The sequence below is a fragment of the Rhinopithecus bieti genome, unplaced genomic scaffold (genome assembly GCF_001698545.2).
Source record: "Rhinopithecus bieti isolate Rb0 unplaced genomic scaffold, ASM169854v2 scaffold_4101, whole genome shotgun sequence".
Classification (NCBI taxonomy): Eukaryota; Metazoa; Chordata; class Mammalia; order Primates; family Cercopithecidae; genus Rhinopithecus; species Rhinopithecus bieti.
The window spans coordinates 94,994-114,376 of NW_016804458.1; the positions used below are offsets into that span (position 1 = coordinate 94,994).

The following is a 19,383-nucleotide window of genomic DNA, read 5'->3' on the forward strand; positions in this document are numbered from 1 at the left end:
TACCCGATTTTCCAGGTGTTGTTTGTCTCAGTTCCCCTGGCTAGGAAAAGGGACTCCCTTCCCCCTTGCGCTTCCCGGGTGAAGCGATGCCTCACCCTGCTTCAGCTCTCGCTAGTCGGGCTGCAGCAGCTGACCAGCACCAATTGTCCGGCACTCCCTAGTGAGATGACCCCAGTACCTCAGTTGAAAATGCAGAAATCACCGGTCTTCTGTGTCGCTCACGCTGGGAGTTGGAGACTGGAGCTGTTCCTATTCGGCCATCTTGCTCCGCCCCCTGATTTTCTTTTCGCCGTCCAATCTTAAAGCTCCAAAATGATCTTTGACTTCATGTCTCGCATCTGGGTCATGCTGATGCAAGTGGTGCATTCCCATGGTCTTGGGTAGCTTCGACCCTGTGGCTTTACAGGGTACAGCCTCCCTCGTAATCATGACTAATCAGATTATGCCTGATTAATCATATATGTCTAAGCATGACTAGCTGCTTTCATGGGCTGGCATTGAGTGTCTTCAGCTTTTCCGTGCACGGCGCAAGCTGTTGGTGGATCTACCATTCTGAGGTCTGGAAGATGGTGGCCCTCTTCTCATAGTTCCACTAGGCAGTTCCCCAGTAGGGACTCTGTGTGGGGCTCTGACCCCATATTTCCCTTCCACACTGCCCTAGTGGAGGTTCTCCATGAGAACCCTGCCCCTGCAGCAAACTCCTGCCTGGGCATCCAGGCATTTTCATACATCCTCTGAAATCTAGGCAGAGGCTCCCAAACCCCAGTTCTTGATTTCTGTGCACTTGCAGGCTCAACATCACATGGAAGCTGCCAAGGCTTGGGGCTTGCACTCTCTGAAGCCATGGTCTGAGTTCTACACTGGCCACTTTCAGCCACAATTGGAGTGGCTAGGACACAGGGCACAAAGTCCTTAGGCTACACACAGCACAGCTACCCTCAGCCCAGTCTACAAAACCATTTTTGCCTCCTACGTCTCCAGGCCTGTGATGAGAGGGGCTGCCATGAAGACATCTGACATGCCCTGGAGACATTTTCCCCATTGTCTTGGGGAATAACATTCAGCTCCTCATTATTTATGCAAATTTCTGCAGCCTGCTTGATTTTCTCCTCAGAAAATAGGATTTTGTTTTCTGTTGCATCATCAGGCTGCAAATGTTCTGAAGTTTTATACTCCGTTTCTCTTATAAAACTGAATGCCTTTATCAGCACCCAAGTCAAATCTTGAATGCTTTGCTGTTTAGAAATTTCTTCTACCACATACCCTAAATCATATTTCTCAAGTTCAAAGTTCCACAAATCTCTAGGGCAGGGGCAAAATGCCACCAGTCTCTTTACTAAAATATAACAAGAGTCACCTTTGCTCCAATCCCCAACAAGTTCCTCATCTCCATCTGAGACCACCTCAGCCTGGATTTCATTGTCCACATCATTATCAGCATTTTTGTCAACAAGTATCTAAAGAGTTCCAAACTTTCCCACATTTTCCTGTCTTCTTCTGAGCCTTCCAAACTGTTCCATCCTCTGCCTGTTACCCAGTTCCAGTTGATTCTACATTTTCAGATATCTTTTCAGCAGCATCTCCTCTACTGGTACCAATTTACCATATTAGTTCATTTTCACACTGCTACTAAAGACATGCTGAGACTGGGCAATTTACAAAAGAAAGAGGTTCCATGTGGCTGGGGAAGCTTCACAATCATGGTTGAAGGCAAGGAGGGGCAAGTAACATCTTATGTGGATGGTGGTAGACAAAAAGAGAGCTTGTGCAGGGAAACTCATTTTTAAAACCATCAAATCTTGTGAGACTTATTCACTAGCATGAGAACAGCACAGGAAAGACCAGCTCCTATGATTCTGTTACCTCCCATCAAGTACCTTCCACAACATGTGGGAATTCAAGATGAGATTAGGGTGAAGACACAGCCAAATCATATCACATGCCATGATAAGTACACAATATATATTTTGTAAGAACGTGTTAAAACCGTTATGCACCATCTGAGAATGTTTGTCTATGTGTAGAGAGAACAATGGGAGTGGGATATAGGAATTTAAGTGCGGATGCGGGAAAAGCATTCCCTTATACACTGCTGGTGGGAATGTAAATTAGTACAACCACTAAGAAAGATGGTATGGAGATTTCTCAAAAAGCTAAAAGTAGATCTACCATTTAATCTAGCAATCTCACTACTGCGTATCTACCCAAAGGAAAAGAAGTCATTATGTAAAAAAGACACCTTCTTGTGCAAGTTCATTGCAGCACAATTCATAATTGCAAAGTTATGGAAACAACTGAAGTACCCATCAACCAATGAGTGGGTAAAGAAAATGTGATGTCTATATACCATGAAATATTACTCAGCCAAAAAAAAAAAAAAAAAAAAAAAAAAATCATGTCTTTTACAACAACTTGGATGGAACTGGAGGCTATTATCCTAAGTGAAGTAAATCAGAAACAGAAAACCAAATACCACATGTGGCTTTTAAGTGGGAGCTAAGCTATGGGTATGCAAAGTATTCAAGAGGTGTACACAATTCTACCTATTGTGTACAACGTACAGTGTTCAGGTGATGGGTACACTAAAAGCCCAGACTTCACCACTATATAATTTATCCATGTAACCAAAAACCATATGTACCCATGAACATATTGTAAAAGAAAAAAATTTTTTTTGAGACGGAGTTTTGCTCTTATTGCCCAGGCTGAAATGCAATGGCACTCTCTCTGCTCACTGCAACCTCTACCTCCCAGGTACATGTGATGCTCCTGTCTCAGCCTCCCAAGTGGTTGTGATTACAGGCATGCGCCACTATGCTGGGCTAATTTTTTTGTATTTAGTAGAGACGGGGTTTCACCATGTTAGTCAGGCTGGTCACGAACTCCTGACCTCAGGCGTGTGCCTGATTACAGACATGATTACAAGAGTGCGCCACCACACCTGACCTGGAAAAAACAAATTTAATAAGATAAAGTAAAAACTTTTTAAAGGAATTAATAAACAAACAATAAACAAAACAAGAAAAGACCCGTGAATGGACTCATGATGGTAAAGTGCCATGAACTAAGAAAAGCAATGAACTTTTTTGTTTTTTTTTTATGGAGTCTTACTCTATGGCCCAGGCTAGAGGGCAGTGGCACAATCTCGGCTCACTGCTCACTGTAACCTCCACCTTCCAGGCTCAAGTGTTCTTTCACCTCAGCTTCCCAAGTAGCTTGACTATAGGTGCCTGCCACCAGGCCTGGCTAATTTTTGTATTTTTTTGTAGAGATGGGGTTTTACCATGTTGCCCAGGCTGGTCTCGAACTCCTGGGCTCAAGTGATCTGTCCACCTCCGCCTCCCAACTGCTGGAATTACAGTCATGAGCCACCACACTCAGCCAGCAGATGTTTTTATGTTTGTATGCATCAATGCACCTGAAGCAAAAACAAAGAACTATATAAAAGAAAATGAAGAAGGTAGAAAAGAAAGGATGGAGGGAGGAAGAGAGAGAGAGGGAGAGGGCAACAGAGGAGCATCAGGGAGTGACTCAGATAAAATGTAAAGGAACTGATGGCAAAGGCAAGTTCTGTTTCCAGCTGTAGGGAAGGAAGAGGAATTGTCGATTCCTTCCTTTTCTCACAAAGGTGACATTCAGGATAATGAGTGGGCCACATTCAATGTGTCTCTACATATGTTTTCTTCTAAGGCACAAGGCCAATTATGAGAAAAGCATTTATCATTTGTAGTCTCCAACATCTTGACACCATCCCTGTATTTTAATAGTTCTCCACCGTGTTCATCTTGCCTTTCACAGGAAGATGTCAGAACATTCATTTTCTCAGTTCACTTGCAGCTAGGCTGTAGACATGTGACCTGGATCATCACTCAGTCATACCTATTTGAGATTTTAATTTGGTGACTGTATTAGTCAGAGTTTTTCAGAGAAACAGAAGCAACAGTACATTGTGTATATATACATACATATATATAATATATATATATATTTTAAAAGAGAGAGACAGAGATTTATTATAAGAAATTGGCAGCAGGGCGCAGTGGCTCATGCCCACAATCCCAGCACTTTAGGAGGCCAAGGCGAGCAGACCACTTGAGATCAGGAGTTCAAGACCAGCCTGGCCAATGTGGTGAAACCCCACCTCTACTAAAAATACAAAAATTAGCTGGTCAGGGTGGCATGCACCTGTAATCCCAGCTACTTGGGAGGCTGAGGTAGGATTATTGCTTGAACATGGGAGGTGGAAGTTGCAGTGAGCCGAGGTCACGCCATTGCACTCCTGCCTGGGCAATAGAATGAGACTCCATCTCAAAAAAAAAAAAAAAAAAAAAAAAAGGGAATTGGCTCATGTAATTATGGAGGTTGACAAGTTCCAAAATCTGCAGTCAGAAAGCTGGACACCCGGGAGAGCTGATGATGTGGTTTCAGTCTGAATGCTGGCTGGCTCAAGACTCAGGAAGAGCCAATATTTCAGTATGAGTGGAAAAGGAGAAAAAAAACAAAAAAAACCTATGTCTCAGCTCAAAAGCAGTCAGGCAGGAGGTAGGATGAATTCCTCCTTACTCCTGGGAGGGTGAGAGTTTTGCTCTACTCAGGCCTTCACCAGATGGGATGAGTCCCACCCACATTGGGGAAGAGGATCTCCTTTACTCAGTCTACTAATTCAAATGTTAATCCCATCTAGAAAACCCTCATAGACCTTCCCAGAATAACGTTCCACCAAATGTTGGAGCACTCGTAGCCCAGTGAAGTTGACACATAAAATTAACAATCATAGAGAGCAATGCGAGAAAGAGTATGCATGAGAAGTCAAGCACCTTGGTGGTCACACAGATGGTGGCATATGCTTCTTTGGGGCTAGCAAGGCAAGACCTTCTAGCATTCCATTGCTCATCATGGGTAGACACTATGGTGGTGGTGTTGAGAGGTGGCAGTGGCACTGCTTTGCTAAAACAGATCTGCAGCCTGGTTGAGCATGGTTGGGCATGGTTCCTGGCTGGGCTATTATGTTCCTGGTTTGGCTCTTCAGCCTTCCCAAGTCTCTGTGAGTGCCCTATCTCCTTTAATACTTACAAGGAATGACTTTTTTCCTTTGTAACTAATAATCCTGATTGATACAAGCCCACAAATACCACTTTCAGGTTATAACTTTTTGCACTGCACAAATATATATTAATGCAAGGCACTACACTACATAATGGGAGTACAAAGGCAAAAGCCTTCCTGCTCTTACTGGCATTTGAGTGGGGCAATGCCAGTTATCTAGGATAGAAAACCAGATTGCGGTCAGACCATGATAAGCAACAACTCTATAGACAAAAGCCATGTGCCAAGAATGGTAGAGCAGAAAAATGGAGGGTCTTCCTCCTTAAGTCATCACTGAATCTTCTTTAAGTGACCATGCTGCCCTGAATTGCTTTTCTTCAGATATCTTAAGTAGAGGGGGAAAAACACAACTCACACCCCTTATCTCAATAGCAGCGGTTCTCAGCCAGGGACTATTTTCCCCCAAAGATACATTGCTATGAGACATTTTTGGTTTTCACGAGGGGAGTACTACTGGCATCTAGTGAGCAGAGGCCAAGAATGATGCTAAACATTTCACAACGCACAGGACAGCCCTTCACAATAAGGAATTATCTGGTTCAAAATGTCCATAGTGCTGAAGTTCAGAAACCTTGCTTTATAGCTATGCCTTGTCAGGTTCTGTGTAACTAACAACAGAGCACAATCATATCTGATATGGGTAGGAAGTATTGTAATTCTCATTTTACATATGGAAAAACTAATGTATGGAATTAAGTAATTTGCCTACATCATTGTGGCATAGGCAAATGTCTCCTAGATTTATTTCCCTATCTATGGCAATTTACATTTTACCTGGCACATTGCTATCCTGCTAAGGCTTTACTTCTCAGATTCCATTTCAGCAAAGAAGAGCCATGTGATCAAGTGCTGGTTGAAGGGCTATGACCAGAAATGATTAATATAACTTCTTGGTCATGCCCCTTAGTGGTAGAAATATGCCTTCCCTTCCTTCTCCTGTCTACTGTCTAGAATGCAGACATGAGAGTGTGAGCTGGAGCAGCCTTCTTGGAGCAAGAGTTGGAAACAGAATTTTGAGGGTGGAAAGGCTATTTGAAAAAAGAGATCCTGCATTCCTAATACTGGTAGAGCTTCCATAGCAGTTCTGGACCATCTACCTGGAATTAACAGCCCAAATCACCTTACCCAGAATTTCACATGTTATATAAACTAATTTCTAACTTGTTTAAGGCACTGATTTTTTTGAATCTCTTTGTTATAGAAGCTACGCCTGTAGCCTAACTAATACAGATACATAGTTACCAAATGGAGGACTGGAATTCAAACCCAAGTGCACCTTCATGTGCATGGAACCCATGCCCTTAACCACTTGAATTGTACAGAACCCATTGTATCTCTTTGTCTTCCTCCTTCCCACATCATTATCCTATCCCTGCCACAATAACCTCTCTTTATTACTGATTTAGGCATTCCAACAAATCTACTGCCTCTCCCTCTTCCTCACTCCAGTCCTGCACAGAGTAAACTCTAACTACTCCTATAGGAGCAACATCAGAAACTCTAAAGAATTCTTTCTCCATTGACTTTATCAGCTATTGTTCCAGAAGCAGTGAGCCAGATCCCAGTAAAATGAAGCTGTTAGACTGAATGAGATCCAGGATCTGTTTAGTAACCAGAATATTCTTATCTTCTCAGGTAATTTCTTCTTACTGTCATAGGCAGAGGGGTTGCAAAAAAAAAAAAAAAAAAAAATCATACAAGTATATGTCACTCTTTAGCTAAGTAAAACCTACAGGCCATTTCAGGTTCATATGTCATGCTATGCATACTTCCCCAGAGGAGAGGATATATTTTATTTTAAATACATAATTTAGGACTTACACCTGAAAATATGACTGATGGGCTTCCCTTTCACAAGCCAAAACTATTTCCAAAGACGGCGTGTCTCATATTTCCCAGAGGAAGAGGTGAAGCAGACTAAAATGAGTTAGAGTTCTGATGGGAAATGGGGTGTGACAGACCTTTTCACAGCAGATTTTACTTTAAATGAACATATATGTTTTAGCAAGTCAGTGACCCAAAGAATTATCCTCCAAGGTATTTAGTATTTTCAAGGCAAAGGCATATATTATCTGTGTATAAAAGACTGGAGAGAAGAAAACTAAGGTCTCAGAATGAAAAATCCTGAGAAAGGTCATACTCAGTGTCATAGCAGTGTGGCACAAGTTTCTTGGGAACTGGATTCAGGTTTATACAATTTAGAGATTATCTAATATATTTCATATATCATTAATATGTATTAGGCATTTAATGTAAGAGCAACACTGAAATCCAAACTTAAGAAAGAGAACGATCAAGCAATGTGATTTTCTTTACATAAAGGTCAGTGTAGAGTTCATTTTGATGAGTTCCCCAATGCAGTTCCAGGTTGGTATTCTATTTAGAATGCTTTTGGTTGCAGGAAGCAGAAAAAATGCAACTATGGGTGGCTTAAATGTTAAGTAATGTTGAGTTTCTCACATGACAGGAAATCTTAAGGTAGGACAGTCCTGGAGTTGATCTATTCAAAACTCAGGCAGGTCATCAGGAGCCAGATGCATCTGTGTCTCCCCTCTGCCATCTTCAGCATACTGACACTCCTTGTGGACTCAAGATGGTCAAAGCAGAGTAAAAGATGAAATGCTGATGACAACATGGAGACAGACATGCCACAACCTCTCACTGTGTCCTTTAAAAAAAAAACCAAAAACCAAAAAGCAACAACAAAAAAAAACAGGATGCCCTAGAGTAGACTTTCCTTTAAATATTACTGGCAAAATTGGTTTTACATGCCCATTCCGAAATGAGCTCTTAGAAAGGGGAATAGGATTACTGTCTTTGCTTAGACTAATACAGATTGCCTTTGTGGATCAGGGAAGCTCAGCTTTCTCTAAAACACAAGGCCACCAAATATCTAAATTAAAGGAATTATATTTTTACTAAAGCCAAAGAGGAAGATTCGCTATTGGATAGGGAACCAATGATGTTCTTCAGGTTTTGCATTTGTCTTAAATACTTTCAAGGCAAAGGCATATATGGAGAGAGGTTTATAACATCTGCATGTATAAGGCTGAACAGAAAACAGTTTAAAGATCCATAACAACTTGGAGTGAATTGAAAGTGGCAAGTGGGTGCTACTGCGAAATGCCCATGAACACAAAGCACAAAGTCAGTATTACAGTGTAAGCATAAGAGAGGATAAGTTAAAAAAAAAAAAAAAAAAAAACCTGTGGTATTGTAAAGTGAGAACCAGATTGGAAATCAGAATTGGAAGCAGCCCAAGTTCTGCCCCTTGCTGGTGTTACGGCTTTGGGCACACATAAATTTCCTTAACTTTAGTTAATTAGTCTGTAAAAATAAATAAAGTTGCTTGCCTTGAAGGGTGTTTCTGAGGGCCAAATGAGGTAATGCAGTCATTTATTCAAGTATTATTTAATAAGTGCTTACTGTGTATTATGACACAATCTTTGCCCTAAAGAAGCACAGCTTAAAGGGCCAATGCAAGAAGGAAAGTGGCAATGACAACACATTGTTCAAACAGGGCTGAGCATTTTGGGCTGTGGGAAAACAGAAGAGAGCCCTCCTCACTCAATCATGACGTGTCCAGAAAGGAGTCCCAGAGAAAATAACATCTGATCTGAGAAAAGAGAGAAACAAGGAGCAGAAATTAGGTACGTGAAGGAAGGGCAATTCAGGCGGAGAAAGGGGCATAGAGCGAGACAGAGAGAAAGAGTAGTTTAGGAACCTGTTAATAAGTGCAGTATAACTGCATTTGAGAAGGTAGCATAAGTTTGGGGAAATCATTAAGGACAAGACCAGAGAAGTTCAGCACAGATCAAAGAGTGATAAGCACCTTTTTTGTTTTTTGTTTTTGAGACAGGGTCTCACTCTGTCACCCAGGCTGGAGTGCCTTGGCTCAGGTGATCCTCCCACTTCAGCCTCCCAGGTAGCTGGAACTACAGGCGCACGCCACCATGCCTGGTTAATTTTTTTGTATTTATTGTAGAGACAGAGCTTCAACATGTTGCCTAGACTGGTCTTGAATACCTGGGCTCAAACAATCTGACTGCCTCTGCTTCCCTAAGTGGTAGGATTGCAGACATGAGCCACCACACCCAGCTGTGGTTAGCATTTTAAACCTCTTTCATTAGGAGATTCAAAATTTATTCTATTTGTCATATAGAGTCATCTAAAAAGGATTTTAAGCAGAAATTGCATGATCATTTTTTTCTCTTTAGAAAGATGACTCTGACTTTCTGGCAGAGACTATTTGGTTGTTACACAATATGTATTTTCTCACACTTTCCTTAATAGTAGAAATAGTAATTTTTAGTTAAACCCACAGGCACTTGAAATAAGCCCCACATTTGACAGCCTTTCATAGCTAAGCGTGGCAGTAGGACTAAGTAAAGTCTGATGAGCTGTAAGCAGAAAAAATATGTTTAACTTCTAGGAAGTTAACCCTTTCTTTGCCATTTTCCCCTCTTGCTAGTTGACACAGTGGTTGTGATTGTCGTTGTTCAATCAAATGCTTCGGAACACATAGAAAAATTCACATGTTAAAGATAGCAAAGTAGCAAGATAGAACAAACTTGGTCCATGCCAAGGAACTCTACTTTTAACCCTGGACCCACCTAACATCAGACTTCTTTTGCATGAGAGAAAAATAAATTTATATCTTGCTTATTTTTATTTTATTTCTTAAATAGCCAGACCTTAATTGATATAGAATGCATTATACAAAGTGAATTGAATGGCAGCAAAATTGGACATCCCAGTTAGAAAAATGATGCAAGTGAAATGATACCAGTGAAAAATGATAGTTACTTGAAGTAGGAAAGTGAGAGTTAGCATTCACAGAGGCTAGTGATTTATGGGAGGTGGGAGATAACAAAGAATGTTGACACTATTGATATTTTAGGCTGGTAATCCTTTGTTGTAGGGGGATATCCTGTGCACGGTAGGATGTTTTGCAGCATCGCTGGCCTCTACCCACTAGATGCCATTACTACCCCACCCCAGTCATAACCATAAAAAATGACTCCAGACAATACCAAATGTACCCTCAGGGATAAAATCACTCCTGGTTGAGAACCACTGATACATGAGAAATTTTAATGGTTGTAAGTGAGACACTTGCATGGCGTCCCTCTGGCCTTAATAATTGTTTCAGGAATTGGCATATAACACATAATTCACACCAAGAAAATGTGAAAGGAAATTTCTGAGACTTTGTAGGAAAAGTTTCTATACTTCCAAAAAACCTATAAGAAAGGATGACTTTCCGTCTTCTGAATATTGTTTGTGTGCCAAGGTGAAGTCAGGACCAGCTGCAGCCATCTTGTGCCCAGTTGATTCATGTAAGGGAGCAGACCTGTAGCCACAGGATGGAATGATGTCTGATCAGTTTTCTACCCCTGGTATTCCAATTAAGTGAGCCAAAATTTCCTTCATAATTTAATCCACTTTGAGCTGTGTTTTCTTCTACTTATAGCCAGACTTCTAACCTACCCAGTGACTTTGGCAGACTCTCATGGCTTGAGAATTAAAGGGGAGGTGAAGAGTAAGAGAGTAAGACCCTAGTTACAAATAACTTATTTTATATTTCCAAAACAACTAAAAGAGAAGATTTGGAATATTCCCAACACAAAGAAGTGATAATATTTGAGGTAATGGATATCTCAACTACCCTGATTTGATCATTACAGTTTGATTGCATGTATCAAAATACCATGTGATCCCTGTAAATATGTACAACTATTACATATCTATTTTACAAAAGTTTAGCAGTGAAAGAAGGATACATATAAGGCAGAAGATGGAGGTGGAGTTTGACAGAGGCTTATTTGCTTATTTAAATATGTGGAGGACTTGAGTCTATTTAAATGATAATAGGAAGGGGTCAGTAAAAACAGAAATGGTTGTAAATAGAGCAAGGATGAGAAAAAAATTCGGTACTGCAAAGTCCCTGGGGGGTGGGGGGTGGGAGAAGGGACAAAAAGGATGAAACTCCAGGAGAGGTGGAATGACTCATTGTGAGTCAATGGAAGAACGTGTCTCCCATGCTGACATCAGGGATGGAAAAGAAGATGCAGATACATTTGTAATGTAGATGCAAGATGTTAGAAAAGTTCTTTTTTTTGATCATTTCAATTTTTCTACAGAGTAGCAGGGAAAGGGGAAGAGGATGTAGATCAAATGCATGGAGAAATTCTCAGAAACTCTAAGGAGCTGTCCAGATATAAAATGCTCTACTTAATTTACATATATTGGAGCTGTTAGCAGGTGACTGGTATCACAACTATTGGACAAAGCAAGTTCTTGTCATTCTTCACCCTGTAGAAGGTGCTCTAGAGACAGGTTAAAACAGAGATGCCTGAGATGAACATCAACATAAAATAGAGATGCCTGTGCTTTACATACTGAGAAGTTGCAAAGGTCAAAGGGGGCTCCCAAAACTGAACGCTGCTTCCTCTTGATGACCTATGTTGTCCATTCTAAGCCCGTCTGCTGAGATGGAGTTCAGAGCTGGGGCACTCATTACAGCTATTGTTCATCAAACAAATGTGAGAAATGGCTGTTAAAAGTCCATTTTAAAATGGCTTTCCTCTCAAACCTCTTGTCTGAACTTTAATAATAGAATGTTTGGAAATCGTTAAGTAGTTGCCTTGACTTGTTTAATGCGATCGCTATAGACATTTCATCGAGCTGACATAGGATTTATGTCTCAATAACACAATAACATTTAGTGAGCACTGTGGTTTCAGAACGATTTATGTCTGATCTGCAATTGGAGAATGATTTACACTCAAGTGAGGGGCAGAGTTATGAGAGACTCTGCTAAGACACCCTGTATCCTGTTGCTTACCTGCTTGCTTTCCACTAGAGGTGGAGGGGAGATGGCAATATTCACCCTCTGACATATTTCCTTTATGGTTTTTTCATTAGAAAAAAAATAGAAGTCTGAACTTACTAGCTTATCTCTGCAAAATGTTTCCAGTTACTCTGGTTTCCATTAGTTTTTTCTGTAAACTCCAAATTGGTCTTGGACAGCACCAGAGTGAGAGCAGTCACAGGAAATCCACACCAGACAAGACTCTTCAGTTTTCCCATCGCTGATCTGACCTTGTTGAAGGGACCATGGCGACGGCCAAGGTTTGCATATCTACTTGTAGATCATCTCAGTGCCAAGGTCACTAGATATTTTTTTCAAGCCTCTAGTGATACCCACAACAAATAAACCAGTGGGTCCTCAGGATCCTAGGGAGATCACAGTCAAAACGGGATGTCCTCTTGGAAACCAAGAGGCCGAAAAAGCCCCAGGGTTGGCTCAGATCATGGCGGCATGCCTGAGATGGCATCCTGGCTGCACTGTTATCTAGCTCTGCAACACTGGCTTGTTGCCTAATCTGTTTGTGCCTCAAATACCTCATCTATAAATTGGAACAATCGTACCTAATTCAGGGAGATATTCTGAGAAAATGTGACTAAGAATATCCAAAATGCCAGTAGTGGGATTGTTAGAGAGAAAAAGGAAACAAGTAGAGCCAGGCAATGAACAATCATCTTGAAAAGGAAAAAGAAAATTGGACTTATTATTAGAATTCTGGTTTTACATTCCAACTCTGTTTTTCGTTAGCTATAGAAATGATAACTGGTATGCCATGCAACTATTACAAGAAGTACATAAAAAATCATTTGTGAAAACACCTAATAATCACAGATATTGAAGGTATAAGAATTCTCTTCCTTCTTTCCATGCAAGCAAGAAAGTGGATGAGCTTAAATCTTGATTATCAACGTGTTAGGTCATAAGGACGATGTCTGTTTTGTAGGGTAAGGCTGTCCTTGGACAAATTTGTGAAGCAACCATAGGTTTCCTCTAGCACCTTCCCACTTTTCCTCCTAGATCTTTTTCTCCAGTCAGGAGCACCTACTTCCTGACTCCACATAGATTTTCCTTTTCAAATTTTGTCATAGGTAAAAGCAATACTTACTTCTTGACAAATAATGGTAAAAAAAAAAATTGTAAAAAACAAGGGTACTGGAATTTTAATACAAAACTCCAACAGACAAGGAAAACTGTAGAGACTCACAGGGCACTATAATGATAAGAATGACATTTTTCAAAGACTTTTTTTGGATGCAAGCCCTTTCAAGCCTTTCCATCTTTTCCACAATATAATGCAGTCAAATAGCCTGAGGTTTCTATGTTTTCCACATCCTTTTCTTTTTGCCCAAGCCAGTTCTCACCAACCTGCTCTTTCTTTTCTTTTCTTTTTTCTTTTCTTTTCTTTTTTTTTTTTTTTTTTTTTTTTTTTTTTTTTTTTTTTTTTTGTTGGGGGGGTTGTTGTTGTTTGTTCGTTTTCTTGGAACAGAGTCTCAGTCTGTTCCCTAGGCTGGAGTGCAGCGGCATGATCACGGTTCAACGCAGACTTGATCTCACCTCAACTTCACAAGTAGCTGGGACTACAGGCACACACCACTGCGTTCGACTAATTCTAGATATTTTGTAGAGACAGGATCTTTTCATCTTGCCTAGGCTAGTCTCAAACTCCAGGCCTCAACCAATCCTCCTGCCTCGGCCTCCCAAAGTGTTGGGATTATAGGTGTGAGCCACCGTGCGGCGCCCAACCTGCTCTTTTCTTGTGTGGTCCTATCAGCCCTAGTCTTTGTAATCGGTTCTGTCCTTCAGTGTATCTGTCACTAAGCCATTCTAAGGGCTTTCACCCTGGACAGGAAGGATGATGACTTCATGTTGTCATAGTTTTTTTCTTCTTCTTTTTCCTCTGCTACACATTCATTACCATGAAAATAAATGCCCAGACCAGTTCAAATGTCTTACAATGAAAAGCACCTGGATTCTTGGTGCTTTCTATTACTAGTTTAAGAAAAATCTGCATAAGCTATTGAACTTGAATTTTATTCAAGTATTTGTTTTCTAAACAATAAGAAAATAGGAAGTGAAAACACACGTGGGTTTCAAAAAAAATGCCTCAAAGTTGCCCAATCATTCTTTCTCAAACGATTTTATTTCCTTTGGATCTGAGGAAAAGTAAGTAAATTATAACTGATTTAGTTTAAGAAAAATTGTTGCAGGTGAGAAAAATAGATTAGTGAATAGATCCAGAGTTGCACTATTTCTTCAATTTGATTCTGCAAGTAGTTACTTACCACATACGTGAATGTTGCTAGGTATTGTCCAGGGCACAACTTAGATCTGGCACCTGCTCCCTGAGACAGCACACCCTCTGCATATATGATATTGAGTTTACCAGACTGTATTCAAATTACCTGTCTAGGTTGTCCATCTGTCTCCACTAGTCAGTGAGCTACTCCAAGGGAGGAGTGTGACTTAGTTATCTTTGTGATTCAGATGTCCTCTGTTGACACCTCAAGTCAATTTTGATGCAGATTTCAGTACTACTTAATATCCTCCAGGAAAAAAAGAAAAAAGCACCAAAAGCATTCTTGAACAATAGAGATTTTGGTGAAGCTTTTGTAAGATTATGTTGGGGATTTAAAATCATAATCCCCACAACAACCTGTTAAAGCTTTTTATCAGACGTGAGTTTTCTCCCAATTCCTCTTGTCTCCTCAGAGAGTCAATGCAGTAGTTATGTTAGTTCAGCAGGCAAAGTAAATGAGGCCTCAGATCCAGTCCTTGCCACCCTTTCCAGGCAAACAGCCCAAGTGTGGGCGGTAGCCATCCAGAAGCACTAACTTCTTTTTTCCTGCACAAAGGCGCTGTCCACTTTGCAAACCATGTGCCCCTAGGAGCTACTTCTCACCTGAACAAGAACTTTCTTTTTCTACTTCCTATGACGTTCTAATGACTTAGAGGCCGTAATTCTTCTCCACCCTCTGAAATTGCATTTGTCCTTTTTATGGTATTCAGCTCCTTTCTTGCCCTCATACCCACCCCATCTACTACCCTACAGTCAGGCCACAGTGAGATTACCAATGAGAATGCATTTTTATTTTTTGTATTTGATTCTCTGAAGTCCTGACAACACCAGGCACATAGTAGGCTCTCAGTGCATGTATGTTAAACTGAACTTCATTTAGAAAAAAAATTTTAAAAGTAAGAAACAAGTATAAAACATTACTAAACCAATGCCAAAAGAACATTAGAGATAACAAATACAAAGTAGTCTTATAATAGAAAGTGGTATCACTTTTAAGTCAGTAGGAAATAATGTGTCTGGGCCAAATTTTTTGCTGTGGTTTCAACATAATTCTTACTAACATCCAGTTTTAGCATGTGAACAATTTATCTTTTTTAATAGAAAATATATAAAATAATCTCTTCTTAACTGCCAATAAAATTTAATTCAGGTCAATAGAAAATGGAGAAAGTTTGTTCACCATTAGTGAAATGTTTGAATTATAAAATGTCTTCAGAGAAATACAGTTTTGTTACTTCCAATTCCTGGGTGACATCTAAGTAGAAAAACAAAGTTTTGCCAAATGGAGGAACTTTAGTAATCTGTTTTAGTGAGTACATAAAAGTTTGTGATGAAAATATGAATTACTGTACCACAAATAGACCTTTCCAGAATTAGGAAATGTTCTCTCTCGTAAGTGAAATCTCTCTCTTTCCATTTTTATTAAAAGTCATGATCATTCAGTAAATTACTTGTAAATAATGTAACAGTGAATTTCATTTTCGCATCTGTGAAAGTGGTCATTTTTATAAATATTGAGACCTCAGTGTTGACTTTACTTTTTGTTTCGGTGCTGCTGGGTATGTAGGATTACTATTCCTTCTGTTACAACCTCCTGCTCATTGTCCCCACTTTCCAAAATCCTCACACACATAGACACTATTTTCCCTTCCAAGAAATCGTCAGGGAAGAGAATATAGAAGTACCACTATTGGATGTGGTCAAGGCTCATAAATAAAAGAGTTAAATTTCAGTTACCTGGAAATACTTACATTCTGCCAAGGCTGCAATCATTCTCTCACTTATAAATTCTAAGTTTAAATTAAATCAAATCCCAGTCTTTCTTGGTTCCAACTCTTGCCTTTTGGCAAGACTTGTACTCTTGGTTCAAAGAAAGAAAGGCTTTCTTTTTTTTTTAAGAGGCTTAAGTCTTCTTGAACATTGAATGGCTTTTACAAAGTACCATTTGGTTGTTTAAAAGATTAAAAAACAGCTGCGTTACATTTTCTTTGAAATGCACACTTAGTTAAAAATTAAAAAAATTAAAAGTACTAGAGAAAAACACTTTTTGGTTTTGCCAAGACCCAAACCATTTAGGAGGAAGTTGGGGTAAGAGAGAGGAAAAAAGAATAGTCTGAAATGTGTTGCCAAACCCGTTCCCCCTCCTGTGGCAGTGAAGTTCAGTAAGCCCAAAATAAAATAGTGCAAGACACAAAATTCAATTGAACTGGTTCTGGAAACAGTTATGGGTCTGGTAAGTGTGAAGGGATTTAATAAATATTTCTCATCTCTGTTTTCTTCTATCCCAAGAATAGTTGCAGTCATTTTTTTCTTACCAGTTTCTGAATTTTGCCAAACTCTCTCTGATAGAAGTTTCCTAAATAGAGGAATTGAATTTAAGTAGGAAACTACATTGTAGTCGCTTAAGTTCCTGGAAACATGTTTGTACTACAAATAGTAAATAAATAATAAAAGTGATCCCAGGGAATGAAAAGTTGCTAGCTCCTGCCAAATTGCTTTCATCACTCAACAGAAAGACAAAAAGTCAACCTTCTCTTAAATTGTAGGTAAAATGGGCCCATATGTGGTGATGTTGACTTAAATTCAATTTAACAAACACTGTTCAGCACCTACCATGTTCAAATCACAGAACTAGGTGCTATAAGTGGATTAAAAGGATGTGCAAGGAGCTAAAAAATGGATAGAGGAAAGAGAAGGGAAGGGAAAAACTAAAAAACAAAGTACAGAATAGAACCAGAAAACAAAATCTTCTATTTTAACATAAAATTGTTTTATTCAATTCAAAAGTTCTCAAGATGCAAAACTTTATGAAATTATCCTTTTTCTAAAGTAGTTTTCAGTTTGGGGTACAGAAATATATATCAAAAACTTGCATTTGAAGTATCATATAATTATTCAATTATTCCAGAAACAAAGTGTTTCAAAATGACTGAATTTGGAGTGATTAATTGTGCTTTATTTGAAAGGCTCCCTTTAGAATTTCCAGAACCAAGTTAAGCGACAAGAAAAATATTTTTACGGTTTCACACATTTGTAAGGCATGATTCTAACAGCCTCATGCCAGTGTTGGCAAAACTGAGAAAAGCTAATCTGTACTTGCAGTTTTAACCTTTTCAGATTTCTTTTACCCCAACACAAACTCAATAGACTCAACATTTTAATGACACTTTCCTGCTGCCTATATTTTTTCACTGAAAGATAATCTGATATGTTAATTAACACTAAAATGACACCATTTTACATTTTCCTGTCTTTCTACTTTTTTTTATTGTTATACTATTAGTTCTAGGGTACATGTGCACAACTTGCAGGCTTGTTACATAGGTATACATGTGCCATGTTGGTTTACTGCACCCATCAACTCATCACTTACATTAAGTGTTTCTCCTAATGTTATCCCTACCCCAGCCCCCAACTCCCTGAACAGGCCCCACTGCGTGATGTTCCCCACCCTGTGTCCAAGTGTTCTCATGTTCAATTCCCACCTATGAGTGAGAACATGTGGTGTTTGGTTTTCTGTCCTTGTGATAGTTTGCTGAGAATGATGGTTTCCAGCTTCATCCATGTCACTGGAAAGAACACGAACTCATCCTTTTTTATGGCTGCATAGTATTCCATGGTGTATATTCCACATTTTCTTAATTAAGTCTGTCATTGATAGGCATTTGGGTTGGTTCCAAGTCTTTGCTATTGTGAATAGTGCCGCAATAAACATACATGTGCATGTGTCTTTATAGTAGCATGATTTATAATTCTTTGGGTATACACCCAGTAATGAGATTGCTGGGTCAAATGGTATTTGTAGCTCTAGATCCTTGAGGAATCACCACACTGTCTTCCACAATGGTTGAAATAATTTACACTCCCACCAACAATGTAAAAGCATTCCTATTTCTCCACATCCTCTCCAGCATCTGTTGTTTCCTGACTTTTAACAATTGCCATTCTAACTGGCATGAGATAGTATCTCATTGTGGTTTTGATTTGCATTTCTCTAATGACCAGTGATGATGAGCATTTTTTCATGTGTCTGTTGGCTGCATAAATGTCTTCTTTTGAGAAGTGTCTGTTCATATCCTTTGTCCACTTTTTGATAGGGTTGTTTGTTTTTTTCTTGTAAATTTGTTTGAGTTCTTTGTAGATTCTGGATATTAGCCCTTTGTCAGATGGATAGACTGCAAAAATGTTCTCCCATTCTGTAGGTTGCCAGTTCATCTGATGATAGTTTCTTTTGCCAAAGCAGCTATCATTAATGCATGTTTTTGTCTCAAAGTTCCAGGTGTTCCTCCAACAAAATTAGAGTATATTCGCATTTCATTAGCAATTACTATTGTTCTTGACATTGGGAGGTATATTTCAGTACAAGATTTAAATTAAGAAATACACTTCCTTATCATTATTAAGTTATTTTCCAGTTAAGTGCTTGACTGTTAAATTCACTTTCCTAGTTCTGCCCTGTCTTACGATGTTTCAATCTATTTTCTTTTCCTCTAGAAATACATTTTAAAGTATATTACAATTCAAAAGTGAAATGCAATTTGATTTGTTGAAATTCAATGTATACATAAATATTCAGTAATACACATGTTATGTGAAGTGTGGTACATTTATATTCCTCAACTCTTGTGCATAATAACACTTACAGGCCAGCAACATGAGTGGATAAGTAAAATGGAAACGTAGGTAAGGCAGCCTTCAGAAATAGAATATGTGTAAATCTCCTCTTTGGAAATAAAAGTCCTGGATAAATGTGACAAAACTTTCTTCAGTGGTCATTAAGAAAATAATTCCAAAATTATGACTCCCCTCTTTTGGGCCTATTATACTTCCCAGCTTTATCCATTAAAAGCTGAATAAATGCATGCACAAATAGCTGGATTTCTCTCTGATTAACATTAAGTAAAACTGCAGAGATTTTAAGCTGTAATGCAGATAATAATAGATATGGCCACTGAATTGTTACTTCTTCTCAACCCTTTTTTTTCCTCCTGTTAAAAAAAGTAAATTAAAATTTATCATTTGGGGCTATCTGATTTGGGTAGTGAGTCAATAAGAAAATCTGTCAGTAAGACATAATCATCTTTTCCTTTGTTTGCTGGTGAAAAAAAGA

General features: G+C 39.2%; 1 pseudogene; it reads left to right on the plus strand.

Annotated features, from left to right (window-relative positions):
* Window positions 1-12,225: 12,225 nt before the first annotated feature.
* Window positions 12,226-19,383, plus strand: part of LOC108527257 (elongation factor 1-alpha 1 pseudogene) — a 40,186-nt pseudogene continuing 33,028 nt past the window's right edge.